Genomic DNA, 23,298 nt, shown 5'->3' on the forward strand with positions numbered 1-23,298 from the left:
CTTGTCAGGAAAGGATTCTGTGAGGTTTCCCAGCAGCTCTTTCCTGTGTAGGCTGTGACCTCTGACCCCTGAGGGGGAGCCTCCATGGGACGGCGACGGTGTCGAAGTGACCGAGGTGAAGACGACCAATTGACTGACGCTCTGTTATTTCCTGGATGCTGGCCAGACGGTGAACCTGCAGCTCAGATCAGCCTGATAATCCCACTGAGGAAAATCTTTAATTCGGCCTCGCAGGCGCCCAAATTTTGCAGTGAGTGTTTTTTAATCTGAGCTGTGAGCAGATGTCGGCCTGCTGCTCAGGATAGCGCCATGACGGGGGAAAGGTCACATGGCGAGGTTCACGGTGACACACAGACACAGTTCAGGACAATAAACGAGTTCCTCCACAGCCAATCACCAATCAGTTCAGTCTGTCTAAAGAAGTGTCCTCTGATTGGTCGGTATCAGTCTGTAAAGAAGTGTCCTCTGATTGGTCGGTATCAGTCTGTATAAAGAAGCGTCCTCTGATTGGTCGGTATCAGTCTATAAAGAAGCGTCCTCTGATTGGTCGGTATCAGTCTATAAAGAAGCGTCCTCTGATTGGTCGGTATCAGTCTGTATAAAGAAGCGTCCTCTGATTGGTCGGTATCAGTCTGTATAAAGAAGCGTCCTCTGATTGGTCGGTATCAGTCTGTATAAAGAAGCGTCCTCTGATTGGTCGGTATCAGTCTGTATAAAGAAGCGTCCTCTGATTGGTCGTATCAGTCTATAAAGAAGCGTCCTCTGATTGGTCGGTATCAGTCTATAAAGAAGCGTCCTCTGATTGGTCGGTATCAGTCTGTAAAGAAGCGTCCTCTGATTGGTCGGTATCAGTCTGTAAAGAAGCGTCCTCTGATTGGTCGGTATCAGTCTATAAAGAAGCGTCCTCTGATTGGTCGGTATCAGTCTGTATAAAGAAGCGTCCTCTGATTGGTCGGTATCAGTCTGTATAAAGAAGCGTCCTCTGATTGGTCGGTATCAGTCTGTATAAAGAAGCGTCCTCTGATTGGTCGTATCAGTCTATAAAGAAGCGTCCTCTGATTGGTCGGTATCAGTCTATAAAGAAGCGTCCTCTGATTGGTCGGTATCAGTCTGTAAAGAAGCGTCCTCTGATTGGTCGGTATCAGTCTGTAAAGAAGCGTCCTCTGATTGGTCGGTATCAGTCTGTAAAGAAGCGTCCTCTGATTGGTCGGTATCAGTCTATAAAGAAGCGTCCTCTGATTGGTCGGTATCAGTCTGTAAAGAAGCGTCCTCTGATTGGTCGGTATCAGTCTATAAAGAAGCGTCCTCTGATTGGTCGGTATCAGTCTATAAAGAAGCGTCCTCTGATTGGTCGGTATCAGTCTGTAAAGAAGCGTCCTCTGATTGGTCGGTATCAGTCTGTAAAGAAGCGTCCTCTGATTGGTCGGTATCAGTCTGTAAAGAAGCGTCCTCTGATTGGTCGGTATCAGTCTGTATAAAGAAGCGTCCTCTGATTGGTCGGTATCAGTCTGTATAAAGAAGCGTCCTCTGATTGGTCGTATCAGTCTATAAAGAAGCGTCCTCTGATTGGTCGGTATCAGTCTATAAAGAAGCGTCCTCTGATTGGTCGGTATCAGTCTATAAAGAAGCGTCCTCTGATTGGTCGGTATCAGTCTATAAAGAAGCGTCCTCTGATTGGTCGGTATCAGTCTATAAAGAAGCGTCCTCTGATTGGTCGGTATCAGTCTGTAAAGAAGCGTCCTCTGATTGGTCGGTATCAGTCTGTATAAAGAAGCGTCCTCTGATTGGTCGGTATCAGTCTGTATAAAGAAGCGTCCTCTGATTGGTCGGTATCAGTCTATAAAGAAGCGTCCTCTGATTGGTCGGTATCAGTCTATAAAGAAGCGTCCTCTGATTGGTCGGTATCAGTCTATAAAGAAGCGTCCTCTGATTGGTCGGTATCAGTCTATAAAGAAGCGTCCTCTGATTGGTCGGTATCAGTCTATAAAGAAGCGTCCTCTGATTGGTCGGTATCAGTCTATAAAGAAGCGTCCTCTGATTGGTCGGTATCAGTCTATAAAGAAGCGTCCTCTGATTGGTCGGTATCAGTCTATAAAGAAGCGTCCTCTGATTGGTCGGTATCAGTCTATAAAGAAGCGTCCTCTGATTGGTCGGTATCAGTCTATAAAGAAGCGTCCTCTGATTGGTCGGTATCAGTCTGTAAAGAAGCGTCCTCTGATTGGTCGGTATCAGTCTGTGTAAAGAAGCGTCCTCTGATTGGTCGGTATCAGTCTGTGTAAAGAAGCGTCCTCTTATTGGTCGATATCAGTCTATATGAAGAAGCGTCCTCTGATTGGTCGTATCAGTCTATAAAGAAGCGTCCTCTGATTGGTCGGTATCAGTCTATAAAGAAGCGTCCTCTGATTGGTCGGTATCAGTCTGTAAAGAAGCGTCCTCTGATTGGTCGGTATCAGTCTGTGTAAAGAAGCGTCCTCTGATTGGTCGGTATCAGTCTGTGTAAAGAAGCGTCCTCTGATTGGTCGGTATCAGTCTATAAAGAAGCGTCCTCTGATTGGTCGGTATCAGTCTGTAAAGAAGCGTCCTCTGATTGGTCGGTATCAGTCTGTAAAGAAGCGTCCTCTGATTGGTCGGTATCAGTCTGTAAAGAAGCGTCCTCTGATTGGTCGGTATCAGTCTGTAAAGAAGCGTCCTCTGATTGGTCGGTATCAGTCTATAAAGAAGCGTCCTCTGATTGGTCGGTATCAGTCTGTGTAAAGAAGCGTCCTCTGATTGGTCGGTACCAGTCTATAAAGAAGCGTCCTCTGATTGGTCGGTATCAGTCTGTGTAAAGAAGCGTCCTCTGATTGGTCGTATCAGTCTATAAAGAAGCGTCCTCTGATTGGTCGGTATCAGTCTGTATAAAGAAGCGTCCTCTGATTGGTCGGTATCAGTCTGAGTAAAGAAGCGTCCTCTGATTGGTCGATATCAGTCTATATGAAGAAGCGTCCTCTGATTGGTCGGTATCAGTCTGAGTAAAGAAGCGTCCTCTGATTGGTCGGTATCAGTCTATATAAAGAAGCGTCCTCTGATTGGTCGATATCAGTCTATATGAAGAAGCGTCCTCTGATTGGTCGATATCAGTCTATATGAAGAAGCGTCCTCTGATTGGTCGATATCAGTCTATATGAAGAAGTGTCCTCTGATTGGTCGGTATCAGTCTGTATAAAGAAGCGTCCTCTGATTGGTCGTATCAGTCTATAAAGAAGCGTCCTCTGATTGGTCGGTATCAGTCTGTAAAGAAGCGTCCTCTGATTGGTCGGTATCAGTCTGTAAAGAAGCGTCCTCTGATTGGTCGGTATCAGTCTGTAAAGAAGCGTCCTCTGATTGGTCGGTATCAGTCTGTAAAGAAGCGTCCTCTGATTGGTCGGTATCAGTCTATAAAGAAGCGTCCTCTGATTGGTCGGTATCAGTCTGAGTAAAGAAGCGTCCTCTGATTGGTCGTATCAGTGTGAGTAAAGAAGCGTCCTCCGATTGGTCGTATCAGTCTATAAAGAAGCGTCCTCTGATTGGTCGGTATCAGTCTGTAAAGAAGCGTCCTCTGATTGGTCGGTATCAGTCTGTATAAAGAAGCGTCCTCTGATTGGTCGGTATCAGTCTGTGTAAAGAAGCGTCCTCTGATTGGTCGGTATCAGTCTGTAAAGAAGCGTCCTCTGATTGGTCGGTATCAGTCTGTATAAAGAAGCGTCCTCTGATTGGTCGGTATCAGTCTGTAAAGAAGCGTCCTCTGATTGGTCGGTATCAGTCTGAGTAAAGAAGCGTCCTCTGATTGGTCGGTATCAGTCTGTAAAGAAGCGCCGTGTCCACATTTATTGTTACTTTTTTAATTTTCTGGTCTTTTTTAATGTGCTTTCTTACATTTGACTCGTGTTCTCTCCTTTTTGAGACGTGGAGTCTGGAGTTTGAAATGATGTGATTCATAATAATTTCCATATTTTTAGAAGCTTTGTATTGTTTGTCCACGCCCAAACTAAAACTAACTTCAGTTAAAGTGACCTGATCACCACCGATCAATAAAAGGAGGCCAAAGAACTAGAAACAAGACCTGCTTAGTGAACCTGTTAACCAGTTAGCTGGTTAGAGTTCGCCTGGTTAGTTAAGGTGTTAACCAGGTAGCAAGTTAGAGGTCTTCCTGGTTAGTGGTCTCGGGTCCTCGCCCCACCTCCAGCAGAAGGTCGCCCCCACAGAACGTGACGCTCCATCTGTGCCCGGCTGCCGGCGTTTGGCTCTTGTTTCGGGCATCTGCCGCCTTGCCGGCTGCCAGCTCGCCGTACACGCTGACATCTGCTGCGCTGGAGCGGTGGGGGGGGGGGTGCTCCGTCAGCAACAACACACAGACGGATGCCAAACAAGGTCCTGAACGCCCCCCTGACAACCTGCTGCCCCGTCAGCCTACAGGCCGTCGGGGGGGTGCTCCACCTGCAGAGATGATCGGAGCAGAGGGAAACCAAACGCTGCCTGATGGAGGAGCAGCGAGAGAAGCCGCTTTACTCACCTGCTTCCCTGACAGGTGACTGTGAACTAGTTAGCAGACGTCAGGTGTGACTCCGAGCTGCATGAACACTTTGCTGTGAACCCTGTCGGCCGTGAAGCTTTTTGTCACACGTTCGTTCTCACCCTGTCGCTGTGCTTTTCCCAAACAGCTAAAAAAGCTGTGATGGGTTTGACTCCTTGTCTTCATCTGTCCTAAAGGCAGATAACGAGACTGCAGCTGAACGATACACTGCCAGCAAACCTGACTATATAATATATATGATATGATATAATATAAATAACACAGGGGGGGCTAAATAACGTCCCGAAGTCAGGCTCCATGTTAGGGAGGGAAAACTAGTAGAGTCATTTTCAAAGGGGCCCGTTGACCTCTGAGCTCCAAAATATTTAATGTGGCACAAAGGACATGATTCATTCATCAGCGTGGCCGTCGGGGGCGGACATATTGTGGGTGCCCCTCAGCTCTCACTGAGCACAGATGGAGGAGACGGCGTCATTAATTTAAAACAGGCAGAACTATGACAGAGTGTGCTGAGAGGGAATCACTGCAGCCACACATAGCATTCCAACAGGTAGATCAATAACACATGGATCAGTAACACATGCATCAGTAACACATGGATCAGTAACACAAGGATCAGTAACACATGGATCAATAACACATGGATTAGTAACACAAGGATCAATAACACATGGATCAATAACACACGGATCAGTAACACATGGATCAATAACACATGGACCAAAACAAGGATCAGTAACACATGGATCAATAACACAAGGATCAGTAACACATGGATCAATAACACATGGACCAAAACAAGGATCAGTAACACATGGATCAATAACACAAGGATCAATAACACATGGATCAGTAACACAAGGATCAGTAACACAAGGATCAGTAACACATGGATCAATAACACATGGATCAGTAACACAAGGATCAGTAACACATGGATCAATAACACATGGATCAATAACACATGGATCAGTAACACAAGGATCAGTAACACAAGGATCAGTAACACAAGGATCAATAACACATGGATCAATAACACATGGATCAGTAACACAAGGATCAATAACACATGGATCAATAACAAAAGTATCGATAACACATGGATCAGTAACACAAGGATCAGTAACACAAGGATCAATAACACATGGATCAGTAACACATGGATCAGTAACACATGGATCAATAACACAAGGATCAATAACACATGGATCAGTAACACAAGGATCAATAACACATGGATCAATAACACAAGGATCAATAACACAAGGATCAATAACACACGGATCAATAACACAAGGGTCAGTAACACATGGATCAATAACACAAGGATCAGTAACACAAGGATCAGTAACACAAGGATCAATAACACACGGATCAGTAACACACGGATCAGTAACACATGGATCAGTAACTCACGGATCAGTAACACACGGATCAATAAAACACGGATCAGTAACACACGGATCAGTAACTCACGGATCAGTAACACACGGATCAATAAAACACGGATCAGTAACACACGGATCAATAACACACGGATCAATAACACACGGATCAGTAACACACGGATCAATAACACACGGATCAGTAACACACGGATCAGTAACTCACGGATCAGTAACACACGGATCAATAAAACACGGATCAGTAACACACGGATCAATAACACACGGATCAATAACACAAGGATCAGTAACACAAGGATCAATAACACACGGATCAGTAACACACGGATCAGTAACTCACGGATCAGTAACACACGGATCAATAACTCACGGATCAGTAACACACGGATCAGTAACACACGGGTCAGTAACACACGGATCAATAACACAAGGATCAGTAACACAAGGATCAATAAAACACGGATCAGTAACACACGGATCAATAACACACGGATCAATAACACACGGATCAGTAACACACGGATCAGTAACACAAGGATCAGTAACACAAGGATCAATAACACACGGATCAATAACACACGGATCAGTAACACACGGATCAATAACACACGGATCAATAACACACGGATCAGTAACACACGGATCAATAACACACGGATCAGTAACACACGGATCAGTAACACACGGATCAATAACACAAGGATCAATAACACACGGATCAGTAACACAAGGATCAATAACACACGGATCAATAACACAAGGATCAATAACACACGGATCAATAACACACGGATCAATAACACACGGATCAGTAACACACGGATCAATAACACAAGGATCAATAACACACGGATCAATAACACAAGGATCAGTAACACACGGATCAGTAACACACGGATCAATAACACACGGATCAGTAACACACGGATCAATAACACACGGATCAGTAACACACGGATCAATAACACACGGATCAATAACACACGGATCAGTAACACACGGATCAGTAACACAAGGATCAGTAACACAAGGATCAATAACACAAGGATCAATAACACACGGATCAGTAACACACGGATCAATAACACAAGGATCAATAACACACGGATCAGTAACACACGGATCAGTAACACAAGGATCAGTAACACAAGGATCAGTAACACACGGATCAGTAACACAAGGATCAATAACACAAGGATCAATAACACACGGATCAGTAACACAAGGATCAGTAACACAAGGATCAATAACACACGGATCAGTAACACACGGATCAATAACACACGGATCAGTAACACACGGATCAATAACACACGGATCAGTAACACACGGATCAGTAACACACGGATCAGTAACACAAGGATCAGTAACACAAGGATCAATAACACAAGGATCAATAACACACGGATCAGTAACACACGGATCAATAACACAAGGATCAGTAACACACGGATCAGTAACACACGGATCAGTAACACAAGGATCAGTAACACAAGGATCAGTAACACAAGGATCAATAACACAAGGATCAATAACACACGGATCAGTAACACACGGATCAATAACACAAGGATCAATAACACACGGATCAGTAACACAAGGATCAATAACACAAGGATCAATAACACACGGATCAGTAACACACGGATCAATAACACACGGATCAATAACACACGGATCAATAACACACGGATCAGTAACACACGGATCAATAACACACGGATCAGTAACACAAGGATCAATAACACACGGATCAGTAACACAAGGATCAGTAACACACGGATCAGTAACACAAGGATCAATAACACACGGATCAGTAACACAAGGATCAGTAACACACGGATCAGTAACACAAGGATCAATAACACAAGGATCAATAACACACGGATCAGTAACACACGGATCAATAACACAAGGATCAATAACACACGGATCAGTAACACAAGGATCAATAACACAAGGATCAATAACACACGGATCAGTAACACACGGATCAATAACACAAGGATCAATAACACACGGATCAGTAACACAAGGATCAATAACACAAGGATCAATAACACACGGATCAGTAACACACGGATCAATAACACACGGATCAATAACACACGGATCAGTAACACACAGATCAATGATTATGTTATTGATCAGCACAGTGTATTGATCTGTGGGTGAAAGCAGCTGAATGTCCAGCTGAAGTGTTGGAGACGGTTGCTATAGCAACAGTTGGGATTTTAGTAACGATGTTACTGATGCTCATTACAACCCTCTGAAGGCACACACAAGGTAAGGTAAGGGTAAAGTTAAGGTAAGGGTAAAGGTAAGGTAAAGTTAAGGGTAAAGTTAAGGTAAGGGTACAGTTAAGGGTAAAGTTAAAGGGTTAAGGTAAGGGTAAAGTTAAGGGTTAAGTTAAGGGCGAAGTTAAGGTAAGGGTAAAGTTAAGGGTAAAGTTAAGGTAAGGGTAAAGTTAAGGTAAAGTTAAGGGTAAAGTTAAGGTAAGGGTAAAGGTAAGGTAAGGGTAAAGTTAAGGTAAAGTTAAGGTAAAGTTAAGGGTAAAGTTAAGGTAAGGGTACAGTTAAGGGTAAAGTTAAAGGGTTAAGGTAAGGGTAAAGTTAAGGGTTAAGTTAAGGGCGAAGTTAAGGTAAGGGTAAAGTTAAGGGTAAAGTTAAGGTAAAGTTAAGGGTAAAGTTAAGGTAAGGGTAAAGGTAAGGTAAGGGTAAAGTTAGGGTAAAGGTAAGGTAAGGGTAAAGTTTAGGTAAGGGTAAAGGTAAGGTAAGGGTAAAGTTAAGGTAAAGTTAAGGGTAAAGTTAAGGTAAGGGTACAGTTAAGGGTAAAGTTAAAGGGTTAAGGTAAGGGTAAAGTTAAGGGTTAAGTTAAGGGCGAAGTTAAGGTAAGGGTAAAGTTAAGGTAAGGGTAAAGTTAAGGGTAAAGTTAAGGTAAGGGTAAAGTTAAGGTAAAGTTAAGGGTAAAGTTAAGGTAAGGGTAAAGTTAAGGGTAAAGTTAAGGTAAAGTTAAGGGTAAAGTTAAGGTAAAGTTAAGGTAAAGTTAAGGGTAAAGTTAAGGTAAGGGTAAAGTTAAGGTAAAGTTAAGGGTAAAGTTAAGGGTAAAGTTAAGGCTGCTGTGGGATGCATTACATCAATGAGTGTCCTCACAAAGATAGAAAGACAAGAGAGTGTGTGTGTGTGTGTGTGTGGATGGTTGGTCCTGAGTCTGTGGGGGGACTCGGCTTTTTGACACCTCTTCTCTGTTGAATGGGGGAATTCTCTCGCTTCCTCGTTTCTTTTCAGAACCCTCTGAGACGCGGCGCTCATTAGCATGCAGCAGGCCGGCCACGCAAACCGTTTGAAATGCAAAAACACATCCAGCGTCTATATTTCATCAAGGAGCTTTTCATGTTTAATAAATTAGAGACGCCATCCTCCAAGACTTTGTTATTCATTAACCAAAAAGCACACAATTGGGTTCCATTTAAAATCTTAATCCCAACCTGCAGGATTATTTGCTTTCTGCTAATAGTTGCCTTGACGATGGGGGTGGGGGGGCAGCCTGCAGTGTTGGTAATGGGATTAGATGTGATTCAGTCAGTGTGTCACTGAAACTGTTGCAGGCAGTGAAATGATCACAGATAATAACAGTAAAGGGTAACTCCACTGTTTCTAACTCTATCTGTCCACATCCTGGTGAAAGTGTTGGAATTGGTCCAGTAGATCACCTCAGAGTGTTATTCTCAGTGTGTGACAGCATCATGGAAAGGATCCCTACAGAGAGAGACCTGGAAGATCCTTTTGGTTTAACCACAAACAGCACACACACCAGACTACATTCACTAAAACAGGGGTTTTAGAGCTGCTGCTCCATCAGTCAGAGTGTGTGTGACTGTGTGACTTTGGTGTTTAAAGGGTCCGAACTGACCCTTTAAACCACCGGAGTGAGTGCGTGGGCTCCTGCAGTCACAAACGTGCTCCATATGTAAAGCGTCATGAGATAAACAGACTTGACTTGGCGGCGTCACATGACCCTGAGAGATGACAAATGAAGCTCCTGTATCTGAGCAGAAAGTCCCGGTTGCTCCTCGCGCCTCGTGGCCCACTTACAGGCTCACATGACTCCGTCTCCATGGTTACAGAGGACACCAAACAGCCAGGGAAAATACAGCTAATCAGCCAGAGTCCTGAATGAAGCTCGTTCTAGTTAAATAAACGTCAGATTACTAGCTGTGATCATCTCTAACACATTTAGTTAGACACACAGACAGGCAGACAGACAGGCAGACAGGCAGACAGACAGACAGGCAGGCAGGAAGACAGACAGACAGACAGGCAGGCAGACAGACAGACAGACAGACAGGCAGGCAGGAAGACAGACAGACAGACAGGCAGGCAGACAGACATACAGGAAGACAGACAGGCAGGCAGGCAGGAAGACAGACAGACAGGAAGACAGACAGACAGGCAGGCAGACAGACAGACAGACAGACAGACAGGCAGGCAGGCAGGCAGGCAGGAAGACAGACAGATAACTAGTTAACCCCTCAGACGTCTGATGAGCAGCAGGTCGCTCTAATTATCCTCCTGCAGAGTTGCTCCTCCTCTCCTAATTATCTGACTGTGATGTGACTGTGTCTGTGATCACCTGCAGGGCTGCTGGGTAATGGAGTCCACCTCTCCTGAGTCCACGTTAATCATCAGATTAGCCCCCCACCTGGGGCGGAGATCTGAGGCTGCGTTCCAACACCCCCTGCACCATGTGACTCAGCCAGAGACAGTCTTCCTGCATCAGCTCTGACCACAACCTGCAGCACAGAACCGGAGGACAGTCCGCTCCGAGCTCAGCCAACGGCGTTATGCTGTATCTCCAAGGTAACAAAAAAAGACAACCATTTTTCCAACAGTATGAAAATATTGTGCTTCAGACTGTGATGGATGTCTGAGCGAGAGGGTCAAAGGTCGAGGCCGAATTCATGACAAAGTCAGAAGACAAGCTGTGTGGTAGCATGTCAGTTTACAGCAGTTTACATCAGTTTACATCAGTTTACGTCAGTTTACAGCAGTCGACAACAGTTTACAGCGGTTTACATCAGTTTACGTCAGTTTACGTCAGTTTACATCAGTTTACGTCATTTACGTCAGTTTACAGCAGTTTACATCAGTTTACAGCAGTCGACAACAGTTTACAGCAGTCGACAACAGTTTACAGCAGTTTACGTCAGTTTACAGCAGTTTACGTCAGTTTACAGCAGTCGACAAAAGTTTACAGCAGTTTACATCAGTTTACAGCAGTTTACGTCATTTACGTCAGTTTACAGCAGTTTACATCAGTTTACAGCAGTCGACAACAGTTTACAGCAGTTTACAGTAGTTTACGTCAGTTTACATCAGTTTACGTCAGTTTACATCAGTTTACGTCATTTACGTCAGTTTACATCAGTTTACAGCAGTCGACAACAGTTTACAGCAGTTTACGTCAGTTTACGTCAGTTTACATCAGTTTACGTCATTTACGTCAGTTTACAGCAGTTTACATCAGTTTACAGCAGTCGACAACAGTTTACAGCAGTTTACAGCAGTTTACGTCAGTTTACATCAGTTTACGTCAGTTTACAGCAGTCAACAACAGTTTACAGCAGTTTACGTCAGTTTACAGCAGTCGACAACAGTTTACAGCAGTTTACGTCAGTTTACATCAGTTTACGTCAGTTTATGTCAGTTTACATCAGTTTACAGCAGTCGACAACAGTTTACAGCAGTTTACAGCAGTTTACGTCAGTTTACATCAGTTTACAGCAGTTTACGTCAGTTTACAGCAGTCGACAACAGTTTACATCAGTATACGTCAGTTTACGTCAGTTTACATCAGTCGACAACAGTTTACATCAGTTTATGTCAGTTTACAGCAGTTTACGTCAGTTTACATCAGTCGACAACAGTTTACATCAGTTTACGTCAGTTTACGTCAGTTTACAACAGTTTACAGCAGTTTACGTCAGTTTACATCAGTCGACAACAGTTTACAGCAGTTTACGTCAGTTTACAGCAGTTTACGTCAGTTTACAGCAGTTTACGTCAGTTTACATCAGTCGACAACAGTTTACATCAGTTTACATCAGTCGACAACAGTTTACATCAGTTTACAGCAGTTTACGTCAGTTTACATCAGTTTACATCAGTCGACAACAGTTTACATCAGTTTATGTCAGTTTACAGCAGTTTACGTCAGTTTACATCAGTCGACAACAGTTTACATCAGTTTACGTCAGTTTACGTCAGTTTGCATCAGTCGACAACAGTTTACATCAGTTTACATCAGTCGACAACAGTTTACATTAGTTTACAGCAGTTTACGTCAGTTTACATCAGTTTACAGCAGTCGACAACAGTTTACATCAGTTTACGTCAGTTTACATCAATTTATGTCAGTTTACAACAGTTTACATCAGTCGACAACAGTTTACATCAGTTTACAACAGTTTACAGCAGTTTACGTCAGTTTACATCAGTTTACGTCAGTTTACATCAGTCGACAACAGTTTACAGCAGTTTACGTCAGTTTACAGCAGTTTACATCAGTCGACAACAGTTTACATCAGTTTACAGCAGTTTACGTCAGTTTACATCAGTTTACAGCAGTCGACAACAGTTTACATCAGTTTACATCAGTTTACAGCAGTTTACGTCAGTTTACATCAGTTTACGTCAGTTTACATCAGTTGACAACAGTTTACAGCAGTTTACGTCAGTTTACAGCAGTTGACATCAGTTTACAGCAGTTGACAACAGTTTACAGCAGTTGACAACAGTTTACAGCAGTTGACAACAGTTTACAGCAGTTTATGTCAGTTTACAGCAGTTTACGTCAGTTTACAGCAGTTGACATCAGTTTACAGCAGTTGACAACAGTTTACAGCAGTTTACGTCAGTTTACAGCAGTTGACATCAGTTTACAGCAGTTGACAACAGTTTACAGCAGTTTACGTCAGTTTACAGCAGTTGACATCAGTTTACAGCAGTTGACATCAGTTTACAGCAGTTTACGTCAGTTTACAGCAGTTGACAACAGTTTACAGCAGTTTACGTCAGTTTACAGCAGTTGACAACAGTTTACAGCAGTTTACGTCAGTTTACAGCAGTTGACATCAGTTTACAGCAGTTGACAACAGTTTACAGCAGTCTAGTTTGTAGTGATGTCATCTGCTTTCTCTCTGAAGTTTTGTCCTAAATGAACTTAATGTTCTCGTGTCACTCTGGATTTATTTCTGCAGCTGCTCTCAGGGTGCCCCCCCCCCCATCAGTCCATCAGGTCAACAGACTGCTGCTCATCTGGAGCCATGAGGGGGAGACACAACCAGCCCCCCTACCCCCCCCATTCTGACACTCCTCCCGCCCCCCCCCCAGTACAGGACCCGCTGCTCCTCTGAGGGCCACACAGGAAACAGCGCTGCAGGTTTAATTGGCTGAATTAACAGAGGCTAATTACTATGCTAATGTTTACCTGGTGGAGGAACAGTTTGGATCAGTTTGGTGAAAAATGATTTTCCCAGACTGAATCTCCGCCATGTTAGCGCTCTCACTCTGAACGGCTCAGATATCAGCATGCTAACGTGAGCTTAGCATCAGTATTCTATGGGACGAGTTACTTTTTATCCAGTGACGATGAAACTCCACTTAGTAAACACTGACGTTAGCACGAGGCTATGTTAGCAGAAGGATATGTTAGCATGAAGCTTAGTTAGCACAAGGCTAAATTAGCATGAGGCTAGTAGTACGTTCATGTGGTGTTAGAATCAGGGTTAACCCTAACCGGCAGAATTCATGTGAAAGTCTGAAAAAAACACAGAAATATTTTTTTTTTCAATTCAATTTCTTTGTATAGCCCAATATCACAACAGAGTCTCACAGTGCTTCACAAAGTTCACTGAAATAAACAAGAAGTGTAAGCGAACAAACAATCTAATAAAGAGTCCAGCAGTCGATGAGGACAATGGATCAGTCCGGTGGATCAGTCCGAGGCATCACCTGCCCTTTATGACCCTCCTTCTTCGGGAAGGAAAAACTCAAAAAACCCAGTGGGAAAAGAGAAACCTCCGGGAGCACCACAGTGAAGGAGAGATCCAGCTCCCAAGGACGGACAGGCTGGAGCCTTGGACAGACGCACATCCATTGGCTGGTGGAGAACCACATCAGCGGGACCGGGACCAGGATCCATAGGAACCAGAGAACCACATCAGCAGAACCAGGACCAGGATCCACAGGAACCTGAGAGATGAGAAAGCACAGAAAGGCTCCGGGGAAGATACCAAGTTAGAGGCAGACATTTGACTGACATGAGACATAATGATGGAGAGGAAGAGGAGGAGAGAGAATAGAGGAGCCCAGTGCATCATGGGAGTCCCCCGGCAGTCTGAGCCTATAGCAGCATAACTAGGGGCAGGTCCAAGACCTGATCCAGTCCTGAACTATAGGCTTCATCACTAAGGAAGGTTTTTAGTCCACTCTTAAATGTAGAGAGGGTGTCTGCCCCCTGAACCCAGACTGGAAGGAGGTTCCACAGAAGAGGAGCCTGATAGCTGAAAGCTCTGGCTCCATCACTACTTTAGAGGACTTTAGGAACCACCAGTAGACCTGCAGTCTGGGAGCACAGTGCTCTAGTGGGGTAGTACGGTACTATGAGCTCTTTAAGAGATGATGGAGCCTGAACATTAAGAGCTTTGGAGGTGAGGAGAAGGATTTTAAACTCTATTCTAGATTTGACTGGAAGCCAGTGAAGAGAAGCCAGTACAGGAGAAAGATGGTCTCTTCTCTTAGTTCTGGTCAGAACAGGAGCAGCAGCGTTCTGGACCAGCTGGAGAGTCTTTAAGGACTTATTGGGGCAGCCTGATAATAAGGAACAGAAATAATCCAACCTGGAAGTGACCAATGCATGGACCAATTTTTCTGCATCATCAGTGGATATGATGGGCCTGATTTTGGCAATATTACGTAGATGGAAAAAGGCAGTTCTAGAAATCTGTTTAATGTGGGAGTTAAAGGACAAATCCTGATCAATAAGACTCCCAGATTCCTCCCAGTGGAGCTGGAGGCCACAGTGATGCTGTCCAGAGCAGTTATGTTGGTAGAAAAGGTGTTTAGAGCAGAATAACTTCAGTTTAGTCTGAGTTTAGCAGCAGAAAGTTGCTGCTCATCCAGGACTTTATGTCCTTAAGGCAGATTTGGAGTTTAGTCAACTGATTGGATTCATCAGGCTTTATTGATAAATATAATTGTGTATAGGTCATTGTATGACCTATACACATGTTACCTATACATATGTCATGTTGGTCATTGTCTAACAAGACCAGGACAGAGAGAAGTCCTCTGTCTGATGCACTCAGGTCTAACAAGACCAGGACAGAGAGAAGTCCTCTGTCTGATGCACTCAGGTCTAACAAGACCAGGACAGAGAGAAGTCCTCTGTCTGATGCCATAAGGAGGTCTGTAACCTTCACCAGTGTCTCTGTGTTATGGTTCGCTCTAAAACCTGACTGAAGATCCTCTAATAGACTATTAGAGTTTAGAAAGTCACACAGCTGGTTGGCTGCTGCTTTCTCCAGGATCTCTGAGAGAAAGAGAAGGTTGGATGAAGGTCTATAGTTGGCTGATACACCTGAATCCAGAGTGGGCTTTTTCAGGAGAGGTTTAATTACTGCTACTTTAAAGGACTGTGGTACATAGCCTGTTAGTAAAGACTGATTGATCATATCCAGTAAGGACGTGTTAATTAGGGGCAGGACTTCCTTAAGTAGTCCAGTAGGAATGGGGTCTAGGAGACCAGCTGATGGTCTGGATGAGGAGATTATTGAAACCAGTTCAGAAAGATCAATTGGAGAAAAACAGTTCAAGTACACATCAGGTCTAACAGCTGTTTCTATGGTTCCTAGGTTTGAGGTTGGACCAGACCCTGTTAAGGGCAGGAGGTGCTGAATTTTGTCCCTAATAGTTAGGATTTTATCATTAAAGAAGCTCATGAAGTCGTTACTGCTGAGCTCTAAGGGAACACAAGGATCAATAGAGTTCTGGCTCCTTGTCAGCCTAGCTATTGTGCTAAAAAAGAATCTAGGGTTGCTTTTATTTTCTTCTATTAATGAGGAGTAGTAGGCGGCTCTGGCATTACAGAGGGCCTTTCTATAGGTTTTAAGACTATGTTGCCAGATTAAACGGGATTCTTCCACTTTGGTGGCCCGCCATGTCCTTTCTAGCCTTCGTGAGTGTTGCTTAAGCTCACGTGTCTGGGAGTTATACCAGGGAGCTTGTCTCTTTTCTTTAATTCTCTTCTTTTTTAGAGGGGCAATAGAGTCTAGTGCCATTCGCAGTGAACCTGCAGCACTATCGACCAGATAATCAATTTGGGAGGGGCTGAGATTAACATGGGGGTCATCCACAGCACAGGGACACACTGGCTGAAATACTGAAGGAATCACCTCCTTAAATTTGGCAACAGCACTATCAGATAAGGATCTAGTGAGGACCTCTCTGTCATATAGAGCAGAGTCCTGTAGCAAGAAATCAAATGTTATCAGGTGATGGTCTGATAAAATAGAGTTATGTTGGAAGACTGTTAACTGTTCAATTTCAACACCATCAGCCAGAACAAGGTCAAGAGTGTGGTTAAAACAGTGAGTTGGTTCATTTACACTCTGGGAGAAGCCAGCTGAGTCCAGTAGTGAGACATTATCATTATCCACATGAATATTAGAGTCACCTACTAGAATCACTTTGTCCACACTGAGGACTAAATCTGATAGAAACTCTGAGAACTCAGTTAAGAATTCAGAGTCTGGACCAGGAGGGCGGTACACTGTGACAACTAAGACTGGTGTCAGTGTTTTCCAGGTTGGAAGAGAGAAGCTAAGAACAAGGCTTCCAAAGGAGTTCTAGTTAGGTTTAGGTCTAGGTTGGACTGTTAAACTAGAGTTAAAGATGGCTGCAGGTCCACCTCCTCGTCCAGAGTCTGGAGGAATGTGAGTATTAGTATGACTGGAGGAGTGGCTTCATTAAGGCTAACATACTCTTCATGGTGCAGCAGGTTTCTGTCAGATCAATAAATCAATATAGTGATCAGATATCAGATCATTTACTGAAACAGCTTTGGATGGCAGAGATCTGATGTTTAAAAGTCCACTTTAACTCTCCTGTCCTGTTTCATAGTGCCAGTGGAGGTATTAACTCCTCTCCTGTTGGACTTTATAGATCTGAATGATCTGAATGATCTGAATGATCTGAGGGGGGCGGACACAGTCTGTATGGGATGTTGGTGGATGACTGTTCTAATGGAGGAGCAGAGAAGCCTGGAGGACTGCAGCTCTGCCTCCTGGTCTCAGCTCTGCCTCCTGGTCTAAGCTCTGTCTCCTGGTCTCAGCTCTGCCTCCTGGTCTCAGCTCTGCCTCCTGGTCTAAGCTCTGTCTCCTGGTCTCAGCTCTGCCTCCTGGTCTCAGCTCTGCCTCCTGGTCTAAGCTCTGTCTCCTGGTCTCAGCTCTGCCTCCTGGTCTAAGCTCTGTCTCCTGGTCTCAGCTCTGCCTCCTGGTCTCAGCTCTGCCTCCTGGTCTAAGCTCTGTCTCCTGGTCTCAGCTCTGCCTCCTGGTCTCAGCTCTGCCTCCTGGTCTAAGCTCTGTCTCCTGGTCTCAGCTCTGCCTCCTGGTCTCAGCTCTGCCTCCTGGTCTGGGCTCTGCCTCCTGGTCTAAGCTCTGCCTCCTGGTCTCAGCTCTGCCTCCTGGTCTAAGCTCTGCCTCCTGGTCTCAGCTCTGCCTCCTGGTCTCAGCTCTGCCTCCTGGTCTAAGCTCTGTCTCCTGGTCTCAGCTCTGCCTCCTGGTCTAAGCTCTGTCTCCTGGTCTCAGCTCTGCCTCCTGGTCTAAGCTCTGTCTCCTGGTCTCAGCTCTGCCTCCTGGTCTAAGCTCTGCCTCCTGGTCTAAGCTCTACCTCCTGGTCTCAGCTCTGCCTCCTGGTCTAAGCTCTGCCTCCTGGTCTGGGCTCTGCCTCCTGGTCTCAGCTCTGCCTCCTGGTCTAAGCTCTGTCTCCTGGTCTCAGCTCTGCCTCCTGGTCTAAGCTCTGCCTCCTGGTCTCAGCTCTGCCTCCTGGTCTAAGCTCTGCCTCCTGGTCTGGGCTCTGCCTCCTGGTCTCAGCTCTGCCTCCTGGTCTAAGCTCTGCCTCCTGGTCTCAGCTCTGCCTCCTGGTCTAAGCTCTGTCTCCTGGTCTCAGCTCTGCCTCCTGGTCTAAGCTCTACCTCCTGGTCTCAGCTCTGCCTCCTGGTCTAAGCTCTGTCTCCTGGTCTAAGCTCTGTCTCCTGGTCTCAGCTCTGCCTCCTGGTCTAAGCTCTGTCTCCTGGTCTCAGCTCTGCCTCCTGGTCTAAGCTCTACCTCCTGGTCTCAGCTCTGCCTCCTGGTCTAAGCTCTGTCTCCTGGTCTCAGCTCTGCCTCCTGGTCTAAGCTCTGTCTCCTGGTCTCAGCTCTGCCTCCTGGTCTAAGCTCTGCCTCCTGGTCTGGGCTCTGCCTCCTGGTCTCAGCTCTGCCTCCTGGTCTAAGCTCTACCTCCTGGTCTCAGCTCTGCCTCCTGGTCTCAGCTCTGCCTCCTGGTCTCAGCTCTGCCTCCTGGTCTAAGCTCTACCTCCTGGTCTCAGCTCTGCCTCCTGGTCTCAGCTCTGCCTCCTGGTCTCAGCTCTGCCTCCTGGTCTAAGCTCTGTCTCCTGGTCTCAGCTCTGCCTCCTGGTCTCAGCTCTGCCTCCTGGTCTAAGCTCTGTCTCCTGGTCTAAGCTCTGTCTCCTGGTCTCAGCTCTGCCTCCTGGTCTAAGCTCTGTCTCCTGGTCTCAGCTCTGCCTCCTGGTCTAAGCTCTGTCTCCTGGTCTCAGCTCTGCCTCCTGGTCTAAGCTCTGTCTCCTGGTCTCAGCTCTGCCTCCTGGTCTAAGCTCTGCCTCCTGGTCTGGGCTCTGCCTCCTGGTCTCAGCTCTGCCTCCTGGTCTAAGCTCTACCTCCTGGTCTCAGCTCTGCCTCCTGGTCTCAGCTCTGCCTCCTGGTCTCAGCTCTGCCTCCTGGTCTAAGCTCTGTCTCCTGGTCTCAGCTCTGCCTCCTGGTCTAAGCTCTACCTCCTGGTCTCAGCTCTGCCTCCTGGTCTAAGCTCTGTCTCCTGGTCTAAGCTCTACCTCCTGGTCTCAGCTCTGCCTCCTGGTCTAAGCTCTACCTCCTGGTCTAAGCTCTGCCTCCTGGTCTCAGCTCTGCCTCCTGGTCTAAGCTCTGTCTCCTGGTCTCAGCTCTGGACTGTCAAGTTTTAGGACTAATAAACTTCTCCATATTTCTAGATCAGAGAGCAGCTCCGTCCAAAGTGGGATGGAGGTCGTCTCTTCTCATGAGACCAGGTCTTCCCCAGGAGGACTGCCAGTTCTCTATGAAGCCCTCGTTGTTAGCTGGGCTCCACCTCCACAGGTTAAATGATGACATGCGGCTGTACATGTCATCACTGGTCAGGTTGGGGGGGGGCAGAGAAAATTACGGAGTCTGACATTGTTTTAGCAAAGTTACACACCGACTCCACTTTAACTTCAGTGACCTCTGATTGGTGTAATCTGGTGTCATTAACGCCGACGTGAATTACGATCTTACCAAACCCACGCTCATCCTTCCCCAGCAGTGTTAGCTGTGATTCAGTGTCTCCCGCTCTGGCCCCCAGGATGCACTTCACTGTGTTCGCCGGTGCCGCTAGCTTCACGGTCCTGACTGTGGAGCTTCTGATGACCACAGTCTGGTTCTCAGCGGGTGTGTCGCTGAGTGGGGAGAACCGGTTGGAGACCTGAAGGTGGTGGAGCACCGTGGGCTTCTCCTTTGGACTATGTTTCCTCCGGACAGTCACCCAGCCGCCCTGGTTTCCCGGCTGCGTGGGAACCGCCGGGGGAGTAGGAGCTAAGCTAGGTCGGCCCGCAGCGACTACTGGGGGCCATGGTGAGAGAAGCCATCGTAGAGGTTTTAGCTTTAATAAGCTAGCTAGTGATTTAGGTATAAAGCTACAGAAGTAACAAGATTATCACCACAAGAAGTGAGAAATATGTGCACAGGTCTTAAATGTAAATGTACAGCTGGTGGTTAGAACAGGAAAGCGTGAAAATAGACCCAGTGGAGAAGAAGGAACGTGAGACGCTGCTGATAGCACAGTAAACATTTAATGTAAGAAACCTTTTATTGACTCGTCTGTCACACTGGTGTTAGCTGCCGTGCGCGGGGGGGGGGGCAGGGCAGGAGTGAGTTACCTTTGCATGCAAATACCCCCCCCCCCTTCTGTGTATTGTCTCCCCCGGCACCGTGATGATAAGAGAGGCAGAACAGTGTGGGGGGGGGTTGAATCTCCCTCCTGCAGGAATTCTAAGAGCCCCCCCTCGTCTGGATTTAGTTTGCATTGGGAGGAAGGATAGAGGAAGGATAGAGGAAGGATAGAGCAACGCGAGGCGGCGGTTGGAGTGGCTCTGCCAGAGAGGACAGTCTGGGGGCCACCTGCCCCCCCCCGTACCCCCCCTCCTTAATCCAGAAGTGTTTCATTGAGCGTCAGGACGTCCTCTGCCTTTGATGTGCGTTTGTCCTGTGGACACGACATTAAAGATCCAGAGAGCCTCACTTCTTCTTCTGAGGCTGCAAATGGGCTTAAATGTGCCCTTTAATGCTTCAATACATCCGCTCCCCTGTGGAACACCAGCACCAGAGGAAGGGGACAGAGAGGCTGCTGGACGGGACAGACGCCAGCTAACAGACACAGGCCAACAGACACAGGCTAACAGACTGAGGCTAACAGACACAGGCTAACAGACACAGGCTAACAGACACAGGCTAACAGACTGAGGCTAACAGACACAGGCTAACAGACACAGGCTAACAGACACAGGCTAACAGACACAGGCTAACAGACTGAGGCTAACAGACACAGGCTAACAGACACAGGCTAACAGACACAGGCTAACAGATGCCAGCTAACAGACACAGGCTAACAGACTGAGGCTAACAGACACAGGCTAACAGACACAAGCTAACAGACTGAGGCTAACAGACACAGGCTAACAGACACAAGCTAACAGACACAGGCTAACAGACACAAGCTAACAGACTGAGGCTTACAGACACAGGCTAACAGACACAGGCTAACAGACTGAGGCTAACAGACACAGGCTAACAGACACAAGCTAACAGACTGAGGCTAACAGACACAGGCTAACAGACACAAGCTAACAGACTGAGGCTAACAGACACAGGCTAACAGACACAAGCTAACAGACACAGGCTAACAGACACAAGCTAACAGACTGAGGCTAACAGACTGAGGCTAACAGACACAGGCTAACAGACAGGTTTCTCTTCATACCAATGAGATGAGAGTGTGTGTTTCTCTCCCTGAGCTTCTCTGACCTGAAGCCCTCACAGGGATTAACATAATTGTTGCCTCACATACGATGGCATTATGCTAATTAGTATATTCTCGTGTTGCTCCCCATGAATAATTGAGATCAACAATTTTTGGCCTTTATCACAGAACCACGCAAAGTGCCCAAAAACATCAAGGGAAGACAACACATCTCTTGGACACGTGGCCCTAAACGCCTCGTGAGATGTTCGCTAACAGCTCAGAACGTGATAGCTGTTCAAAAGCTGTGTTTCCTGTAAATGAATGAACATTTTGTGGTGTTACTTTCAAAGCAAAGAGTTAGCATTGCGTTCACTAACTCCAGTAGTTTGTGGGGTACATTAAATGGTCTGTAGTCATTCACTCAGGAGGCTCTTTCGCACACTGAAGCTGCTTCCGTTGGGGTTCAGGGTCTGAGCCCAGGACACCTTAACACGCTGACTAGGAGCCGGGGGTCGATCCGCCCCGCTCTACCTGTGAGCCACAGCCACGCCGTTAAATGACATCAGTAAATATCACATCTGACTGATGGCGACAAAGTTATCATCTCTTCATACCATGTGACATACCATCACCATCATCATCGTCATCGTCACCATCACCATCATCATCGTCACCATCGTCACCATCATCATCATCATCTTCCTCATCACCATCTTCACCATCATCACCATCATCATCACCATGACCCCCCTGTGGAGTGTGGGATGTGACCGAGCAGTAAAACAGGAAGTGTAACGTGATGTTCACTTCAGATTCATCATTAAATCCTCTTAAATCTTAAAGGAGGATGATTAAACCAGCGCTGCTCCTTTCAAACTTTAATCACATGACTGAGCTTCCTTTATCAAAGATGTATTAAAGATTAGAGGACGAGACGACCTCCCACTCTGCTCCTTTATTCACTCACTTAATGAAAACGGCAGATAAGCTGCCAACTGCTGCGGCCACATCACAGCCACACGTCACATGACCTAATCCCATCAGAGACAAAGGTACACTTCAACACGCCAACAGCACGCCAACACGCCAAGACACGGCAATCATCATCATCATCATCACCATCACCACCATCACCATCACCATCATCACCATCATCATCATCATCATCATCATCATCATCATCATCATCACCACCATCACCACCATCACCATCATCATCACCACCATCACCATCATCATCATCATCATCACCACCATCACCACCATCACCATCATCATCACCACCATCACCATCATCACCATCACCATCACCACCATCACCATCACCACCATCACCATCATCATCACCACCATCACCATCATCACCACCATCACCATCACCATCATCATCACCATCATCATCACCACCATCACCATCACCATCACCATCATCACCATCACCACCACCACCATCACCATCACCACCATCACCATCACCATCATCATCACCACCATCACCATCATCATCACCACCACCATCACCATCATCACCACCATCACCACCATCACCATCACCATCACCATCATCACCACCATCACCATCACCATCATCATCACCATCATCATCACCACCATCACCATCACCATCATCATCATCACCATCATCATCACCACCATCACCATCACCACCATCACCACCATCACCATCACCATCACCATCACCATCATCACCATCACCACCATCACCATCATCACCATCATCATCACCACCATCACCATCACCATCACCATCACCATCACCATCATCATCACCACCATCACCATCACCATCATCATCATCACCATCACCACCATCACCATCATCACCACCATCACCATCATCACCATCACCACCATCACCATCACCACCATCATCACCACCATCACCACCATCACCATCATCACCATCACCACCATCGCCATCATCACCATCATCACCACCATCACATCACCATCATCATCATCACCATCACCACCA

At 46.1% G+C, this 23,298-nt stretch overlaps 1 pseudogene; it reads right to left on the reverse strand.

Annotated features, from left to right (window-relative positions):
• Nucleotides 1–19,240: 19,240 nt before the first annotated feature.
• Nucleotides 19,241–22,045, reverse strand: LOC139208038 (uncharacterized; annotated as a pseudogene).
• Between the last annotated feature and the right edge of the window lie 1,253 nt (nt 22,046–23,298).

Source organism: Pempheris klunzingeri, chromosome 10 (assembly GCF_042242105.1).
Source record: "Pempheris klunzingeri isolate RE-2024b chromosome 10, fPemKlu1.hap1, whole genome shotgun sequence".
Lineage (NCBI taxonomy): Eukaryota > Metazoa > Chordata > Actinopteri > Acropomatiformes > Pempheridae > Pempheris > Pempheris klunzingeri.